General features: G+C 45.3%; 1 non-coding gene across 1 annotated transcript; it reads left to right on the forward strand.

Moving 5' to 3' along the window:
* The first annotated feature begins 7,816 nt into the window (after positions 1-7,816).
* Positions 7,817-7,927, forward strand: LOC136390254 (U6 spliceosomal RNA). Its single transcript, XR_010748683.1, has one exon. It is a non-coding gene; the product is annotated as a U6 spliceosomal RNA (small nuclear RNA).
* Positions 7,928-8,830: the final 903 nt, after the last annotated feature.

Below are 8,830 nucleotides of genomic sequence, written 5' to 3' on the forward strand. Positions count from 1 at the left end.
GCTTCTCATCTCTCTCCCTTCCTGTCTGTCTGTCTGTATCTGTCCCTCTCTCTGTGTGTCTCTCACCAAAAAAAAAAAAAAAAAAAAAAAAAAGGACTGGGAAAATAGCCGTTTGTAGCTATTGGGCTCCCATCTTCACCAGAGAAGAAGAGATTCTTTTCTGTTACTCTGAATTACAAAAATTGTTCCTTTTTCATTAAGCCAACTCCAATTTTTCCTCTTGAAAAAAATATTTTTTCTTTTCTTTATTTCCAAAGTATTTTGTTCTTATGGCAGCTAAAAAAATATATTTTTTAATTTTTTTAAATTTATTTTTAGAGAGAGAGAAAGAGGGGAAAGAAACAGGAAGTATCAACTCTTAGTAGTTGCTTCCCATCTGTGCCTTGACCAGGCAAGACCAGAGTTTTGAACCAACAACCTCAGTATTCCAGGTTGACACTTTATCCACTGCATTACCACAAGTCAAGCTAAAAAAAACAGGCCCTGGCTGGTTGGCTCAGTGGTAGAGCGTCGGCCTGGCGTGCAGGAGTCCCGGGTTCGATTCCCGGACAGGGCACACAGGAGAAGCACCCATCTGCTTTTCCACCACTCCCCCTCTCCTTCTTCTCTGTCTCTCTCTTCCCCTCCCGAAGCCAAGGCTCCATTGGAGCAAAGTTGGCCTGGGTGCTGAGGATGGCTCCCTGGCCTCTGCCTCGGGCACTAGAATGGCCCTGGTTGCAACAGAGCAATGCCCCAGATGGGCAGAGCATTGCCCCCTGGTGGGCATGCCGGGTGGATCCCAGTCGGGCACATTAGAAGGTCTGTCTGACTGCCTCCCCGTTTCCAACTTTAGAAAGATACAAAAAGCCCAAAAAAACACATTAATACTTTTCTTTCCAAATTCTTCTGGCTGACCTAATCTTCAAATTAACAGAGACAAATTATCAGGAGAAAATCAGAATTTAACACTTGCACATTGGGAGTTCACATAGGCATGAAAATTTGAAAAAGAGTGAGGCAACATTGGGTATACAGGTATAAGACATTTTGGACAAAGGAGAAAGGGAGGGGCGATGGTGTATTAGATTTCAGAAGTGAGAATGGGGGGTTACAGGTAGTTGAGAAAGAGGGAAACATACATGGCAGGAGCATTCTTGCCAAACAATTTAGAAACGATGGCACACAGGAAGGATCTAGCTAGCAGGCTTGCAGTCTTCCTTCTAATGCTAGGGTAAACATTCTTAAAGTGATTAAGCCAAGGCTTTCTTCCAACAGCAGGTTTCTCTGTCTGAATCTCTTGGGCAGGACAGGGGAGAGGCTCAAAGGTTGTTTCTGAGTCTCTTGTTTCTTGATAAACAGGTTTAGATCAAAATATCTTTTGATTCATTCTCCGTTCTCGTAAAGCACTTTTCCCTTCTGCCGTCTATTGCCTCCTTAGGGAGCTTATCTCTTCAACTGGACTGAAGATTCTATTAAGATAGTGATTATGATTTGGTCTAATTTGTTGTAATTTTTTCCCCCTGGTAATGGTAACCTTTAGCATTAATAGCAGTAAGAGGTTTAAAAATATTCTTAGTGAATGTTTATTTCTAAGCTAATATTCATTGTTTAATCCATTTATCTAGGTCCAGGAGATAAAACATTCTACACATAGTTTTGTGAAACAACAGCTTTCTTCAGAACATAGGGAAAAATGTACGTGCAACCCAGTGGGTATCTCACTGCAGGAGAGAGGCAAGTGGAGTAACACGTGACCCCTATGTAGGGGATCAGTGTTGGGGAGGAGTGATGCAAGTAATTAATAGGGCAAAACAGCAAGGATCTATAGTGAGTGAAACAAAGAGGTTCGGGCAGACAGGGATTTGGCGGTCACTGAGACTCAGGGGCAAAAATTCAGGCCTTTGAAGGGGACTGATAAGAATAAATGCCCTAAGAAAGAATGAGGATGCCAGAGAGATGGCCAAGAATGGCTCAGACTGGGACCTGACATAAAGTGGCAAGACATTCACAATAGCAGAGAAGTGTTGAAGGAGATCTGACCTTAATTCATAAAAATTAGAGCTGGTGATTCTCGAATATAGTGATCAGTGGTCCTGGAAAGTGGAGGAAGGATTGCGTTTGCAGCTGGGGGGAATCCGATTGTTGGGCAGATAAAATGTATTATGCTCACTTTGTTAAAGTGGCGCTGCCCACGTGGAGGCCGTTGCCCAGGTGATATTAATGTGTGTCTCTGTGGGCAGGCAGAATCCCTGTAGCCTGGGGCTTGGTTTTGGGATTAAGCCTTTCCCACCCATTTTGATGTGGGGTGGTACAATCCAATCATGCCTCAGAGAAGTGACTTTGTATTAGAGACTTCTTTATTTTGTATATTGGATTAAGGGTTTGGATTTCTATTCTATAAAATGGGGACGGAGCAGGAGCTTGCTCTCTTGGTTCCTGGATGATTAGCATGAGAGAGCAGAGGGAGCAGAGCAGAGAACAGAAAGAGGCTATGTGGCAAGGAGAAGCAGCCAAGATGGCGGAGTATTGAATGAGAAGCCAGTTTGTGCAGTTTGACGCTGGAGAAGGAAGGAGATGGGGAACAGAGGTGAATAAGTCTGGTGAGCTAGAAACCTTTGATTCTAGGAAACTCGGATAAGTCAGTAGCTTTGTGAGCACTGAATATGAGTGGGTTTTGGAGCCCAGTGTGTGTTTTTACTTGCCCGCCGGGTGCAAGGTAGGATTAAAGACTATGGCCCACCAGTTTGTGGCTCCGTTGTTTCTTTACCGACTGTCTGAATCCAATGCGAACCTGCATGGGCCGGGCTGCTCTGATGGTGGCCCTGGCCCTGCTCCTGGCTTTACACCGGTAACTTCATCTGTGTAGAGAAAGTGGAAACCAACTTGGGCCCTCTGAAGAGTGTGTAAAAGAAATATCCAGAAGCAGGTTTGAGAAACAAATGGAAATAGATGATGCTTCTCACTTCCTTCTCTTATCCCTTCAGAATTTCAGCCTTTACAACGAGTATGGAAATGCCATGTGTAGTGAAATGAAAGTGTTAGCGTAGGTAGCTAAACATTAATATGAAAAGGAAGCGGAGGGAATCAGACGTTGAGCATAGTAAACTAGAGGAGAGGGAATCAAATGTTAAAATTAATAAAACCGGGAAGCCTGCTTCAGTAGGAAGTTACAGCAGTCCATTTATTTACTAGGAAGTATAGTATTTGCAGTTTTGGACACTGAGGGGATCACAGCCTTGCCCTGATAAGGGCATTAACAGTCTCCCCACCCTGTGTAGGCAAGAAGGACCAGTTGTTCAGTCTCTCCAGGGTACAACCATCCCTCCGGAGCCTATGGAGGAAGGTGCTTCTCTGCACTTGAAGGCATGGGCAGTGGAAGCCAAGATGGTGGCCATACAGGCCTGTGAGTCTAGTCTAGAAGAAGGATCTGATTGGTTAATGGGAGGAACCAACACAAGCCCCTGACCAATTAAGAAGTTAATTGGTTCAAAGACTATAACCCAGGCTAACAAAGGAACTTCCCTCTTCTCTCTCTCACTTGGAAACACACACTTGCACGCCTATTGATCTGCATGCTTTCCAAATAGCGATGCAACTCTCATGGCTGCCTGGAGCCTAGCAGCAGCCCGGGCTCCAAGTGGAGCTCCAAACGTGGGCCTAAGCACAGCACCTATGCTAGCCAGGTGTGGACAGGAACAAACTGGATTTAATTATGACACAGAATATCTGGACACAAATTTTTGTACTGGGTCTGATAAAGACTAGGCTGGACTTTTATCGTGGCGGGATGGATGAAGATGAGACACTGGGAACCTGTGGGCAGCCTTCCAAACCTCACCAAGCCACCTCCCATATGAGCCCTTTGCACTGCTTCCCCTGAGACTATGTGAAAGAACTCCATTTTCACCATTAACAGAAAGGAAACAAATAGTTCTATTTTGACTTGCTTTTATTCTTCAGGATAGTTTTTCTCTCCTAATAATAAACTCCATCTTGCAAAAAGTACATCTTCATTATATTGACAAACTCCGAACAGAAAATATTAAACTGAAACAACACCATTGGCAGCTTTCTATTTGTTGATTTGCTTAATGCCCTTATTGTTTAATAATTTGTTTGATTTGGGATCTAACGCAGTGCCTTGCCTTTGTTAAAAATATACTGAGGGGCCTGACCTGTGGTGGCGCAGTGGGTAAAGTGTCAGTCTGAAACACTGAGGTCGCCAGTTCAAAGCCCTGGGCTTACCTGGTCAGGGCACATATAAGAGTTGATGCATTCTGCTCCTCTCCTTTTTCTCTCCCTATCTCTCGTTTTCTCCCCTCTCTAAAATGAATAAATAAAATCTTTATATATATATTGAGGGGCTTTGGCCAGTTGCTCAGTGGTAGAGCATCAACCCAGCTGGATGTCCCAAGTTCAATTTCTGGTTAAGGGCACACAGGAGAAGTGCCCATCTGCTTCTTCTCCCCTTTCCTCCCCCTTCTCTCTGTCTCTCTCTTCTCCTGCAGCATGGCTTAATTGTTTCAAGTGAGATAGCCCTGAGGATGGCTTTGTGGAGTTTCCACATCAGGAGCTAAAAATAGATCGGTTGCAAGCATTGGCCCTCTGGATTGCCTGTTGGATTCCAGTGGGTGTTCATGCTCAAGTCTATCTCCCCTCCTCTCACTTAAAATAAAAAAGTATATATATATAATTTTAACATAAATAATGCATGTAAACACCACTTATTTACGTCCACTTATTTACATCCATTTGCTAGTCAGTGCTCTCTCCATTATTATTATTTTTTTTTGTATGTGTGACTAAAGCCAGTAGGCACGGCCACCATCACAGCCGCCTGGCCCATGCAGGTTCGCATTAGATTCGGACAGATGGTAATGAAACATCAGAGCCACGAACTGGTGGGCCATTATCTTTAATCCTAGCTTGCACCCAGCGGGCAAGTAAAAACACACACTGGGCTCCAAAACCCACTCATTCAGTGCTCACAAAGCTACTGACTTATCCGAGTTTCCTAGAATCAAAGGTTCTTAGCTCACTAGCCTTATTCACCTCTGTTCCCCATCTCCTTCCTTCTCCCTGCACAACTGGCTTCTCACTCAGCACTCCACCATCTTGGCTGCTTCTCCTGGCCTCCTCCACGTGGCCTTTCTCTGCTCTCCCCTCTAATGCTAATCTCAGAAACCGAGAAAGCAAGCTCCCGGTCTGCCCCACTTTATAGTACAGAAATCAAAACCCTTAATCCAATATACAAACAAAGAAGTCTCTGATACAAAGTCACTTATTCGAGGCATAATGGGATTCCTCATGAGAGTGCACCACCCCACATCATGCAATCAGTCAAGGGTGTGGGGAAAAGCTTAGTCTTAAAACTAAGCCTTAGGCTGTAATGACCTGGCCTGCTTACAGCCTGTTCCCCACACCCCATACAAACTATAAGCAAGCAAACATATATATCATATTTAAAAACTTATTTGCGATCTGACCTGCGGTGGCACAATGGGTAAAAGCATCGACCTGGAACACTGAGGTCACTTGTTTGAAACCCCGGGCTTCCCTAGTCAAGGCACATATGGGAGTTGATGCTTTCTGCTCTTCCCTCCCTTCTCTATCTGTCTCTGTGTGTGTGTGTGTGTGTGTGTGTCTCCTCTCTCTAAAGAAAATGACTAAATAAAAATCTAAACAAAATAAATAATTAAAAACTTATTTGACCAACAGTGACAGAGACAGAGAGAGGGACAGAGAGAGAGAGAGAGGGACAGATAGGGACAGACAGACAGGAACGAAGAGAGATGAGAAGCATCAATTCTTTGTTGTGGCTCCTTAGTTGTTCATTGATTGCTTTCTCATATGTGCCTTGATCAGGGGGCTACAGCAGACTGAGTGACCCCTTGCTCAAGCCAGTGACCTTGGGCTCAAGCTGGTGAGCTTTGCTGAAACCAGATGAGCCTGTGCTCAAGCTGGCGACCTCGGGGTTTCAAACCTGGGTCCTTCACATCCCTGTTTGACACTGTTCACTGCACCACCACCTGGTCAGGCTCTCTTCATTTTTTTTAAAATTTTTTTTTTTGTATTTTTCTGAAGTCGGAAACGGGGAGGCAGTCAGACAGACTCCCGCATGCGCCTGACCGGGATCCACCCGGCATGCCCACCAGGGGGCAATGCTCTGCCGCAACCAGAGCCATTCTAGCGCCTGAGGCAGAGGCCACAGAGCCATCCTCAGCTCCTGGGCCAACTTTGTCCCAATGGAGCCTTGGCTGCAGGAGGGGGAGAGAGAGACAGAGAGGAAGGAGAGGGGGAGGGGTGGAGAAGCAGATGGGTGCTTCTCCTGTGTGCCCTGGCCGGGATTCGAACCCGGGACTCCTGCACGCCAGGCCGACGCTCTACCACTGAGCCAACCAGCCAGGGCCAACTCTCTTCATTTTTTTTAATGAGTTTTTTAATCCAGACAAATTTGTGAAAGCCATGATAGATACCTCATTTGGGTCTTGGAAAAATACTCCATGGATGCTGGAATAATGAGGACTTCTTAAAAACCTTTGGTAGACGTTGTCTACATTGGTTGGAGTGGGGTCAATTCAACTTTTTTTCAGTGTTAGCTGCCTCTGGAAACCTGAATAAATTATAATGCATTCCAATGTTGACTTATTCCTGCTTAAGTTACCCTTACCCTGTTTTTTTTGTTTTATTTTATTTATTTATTTTTTACAGAGACAGTGAGTCAGAGAGAAGGATAAATAGGGACAGACAGACAGGAATGGAGAGAGATGAGAAGCATCAATCATTAGTTTTTTGTTGCGTGTTGCAACACCTTAGCTTAGTTGTTCATTGATTGCTTGCTCATATGTGCCTTGACCGCGGGCTTTCAGCAGACCGAGTAACTCCTTGCTGGAGCCAGCGAACTTGGGTCCAAGCTGGTGGGCTTTTGCTCAAACCAGATGAGCCTGTGTTCAAGCTGGCGACCTCGGGGTCCTGAACCTGGGTCCTCAGCATCCCAGTCCGACGTTCTATCCACTGCGCCACTGCCTGGTCAGGCCCCTTACCCTTTTTTTTTTTTTTTTTTTTTTTTTTGTATTTTTCCGAAGCTGGAAACGGGGAGAGACAGTCAGACAGACTCCCGCATGCGCCCAACCGGGATCCACCCGGCACGCCCACCAGGGGCGACGCTCTGCCCACCAGGGGGCGATGCTCTGCCCCTCCGGGGCGTCACTCTGCCGCGACCAGAGCCACTCCAGCGCCTGGGGCAGAGGCCAAGGAGCCATCCCCAGCGCCCGGGCCATCTTTGCTCCAATGGAGCCTCAGCTGCGGGAGGGGAAGAGAGAGACAGAGAGGAAGGAGGGGGTGGGGGGTGGAGAAGCAAATGGGCGCTTCTCCTATGTGCCCTGGCCGGGAATCGAACCCGGGTCCCCCGCACGCCAGGCCACCGCTCTACCGCTGAGCCAACCGGCCAGGGCCCCCTTACCCTGTTTTAATTAATATCTTGGCCCTGGCCCATTGGCTCAGTGGTAGAGCATGGGCCCAGCATATGGATATCCCAGGTTTGATTCCTGGTCAGGGCACAAAGAAGAAGTGACCATCTGCTTCTTCATCCCTCCCCTCCCGCCTCTCTTTCTCTTTCTCTCTAACCCCCTCCCACAGCCATGGCTCGATTGCTCAAGTGAGTTGGCCAGAGGCACTGCACTGAGAATGGCTTCATGGCCTCCACCTCAGAAGCTAAAAACAGCTCAGTTGTCAAGCAATAGAGCAACATCCCAGATAGGCAAAGTATCCCCCATAGGGAGCTTGGTGGGTGTTTCTGCCTCTCCTGATCTCACTTAATTAAAAAAGAGGAAAAAAAGTGCTCGCTTCAGCAGCACACATACTAAAAAATACTGGAACAATACAGAGAAGATTAGCATGGACCCCGCACAAGGATGACACGGAAATCCATGAAGCGTTCCATATATGTATGTGTATATATATATAAAGAGGAAAAAAAAAAGAAAAAATTTAATAACCTTGTTTGAATTTATGCTGGTTTTTGTTCCTCTTTTATATTTTTTATCTTACCATCTTCCTTTAAAAGAAGTCTCCTGATTTTATTTCCCATTTTATTCTATTGTTCTCATCTAGTGTTTTTAATTCCTATCAATTTCTTATTTTTATTACGTTTGCTTTTTGCAATTTTAATTTGTGCCACTTAAAACATATTTTTTTAGCTTTTGAATTGTCTTTATGCCATTATTGTTTATAGTCTGTGCTTATTATTTATTGATTTATTTGAATAAAAAAGAAGGATCAGAAAGGCAAGGTTGTGAGGAATAGTTACCTGGTATCATCTCCAAATTTGTCTTTATTATTGATTTTTTTAAGTGGAAAGAAGGGAGATAGTGAGACAGACTTCTGCATATGCCCCGACTGGGGTCCACCTGGCAACCCCTGTCTGGGGCCAATACTTAAATCAACTGAGCTATCCTTGCTCAGGCTGACGCTCAAACCAATGGAGCCACTGGCTTCAGGAGGGAAAGAGGGAGAGAAGAGGGCGAGGGTCTGGGAGAGAAGCAGATGGTCAATTCTCCTGTGTGCCCTGACTGGGAACCAAGCCTGGGATGTCCATATGCAGGGCCGATGGTCTACCCATTGAGCCAACTGTCCAGTACCTTTATTATTGATTTTAAACCACCAAATTTAGACTTTCCAGAAGGATTAGACCTTGTTTGTTTATACTATTTCTTGGCTAAAATTGGGAACTGCATTTCTCCGAATCCCCTTTCCCATACAGTTCCACTTTAGAACTGGTTAAAAGAAGAAGTTTATGAGATTTGGGAAATAAGTGAAATTGAAGCCATTTTGCTCAGATCATTGCTGTCTG

This window comes from Saccopteryx leptura, chromosome 1 (assembly GCF_036850995.1).
Source record: "Saccopteryx leptura isolate mSacLep1 chromosome 1, mSacLep1_pri_phased_curated, whole genome shotgun sequence".
NCBI lineage: Eukaryota > Metazoa > Chordata > Mammalia > Chiroptera > Emballonuridae > Saccopteryx > Saccopteryx leptura.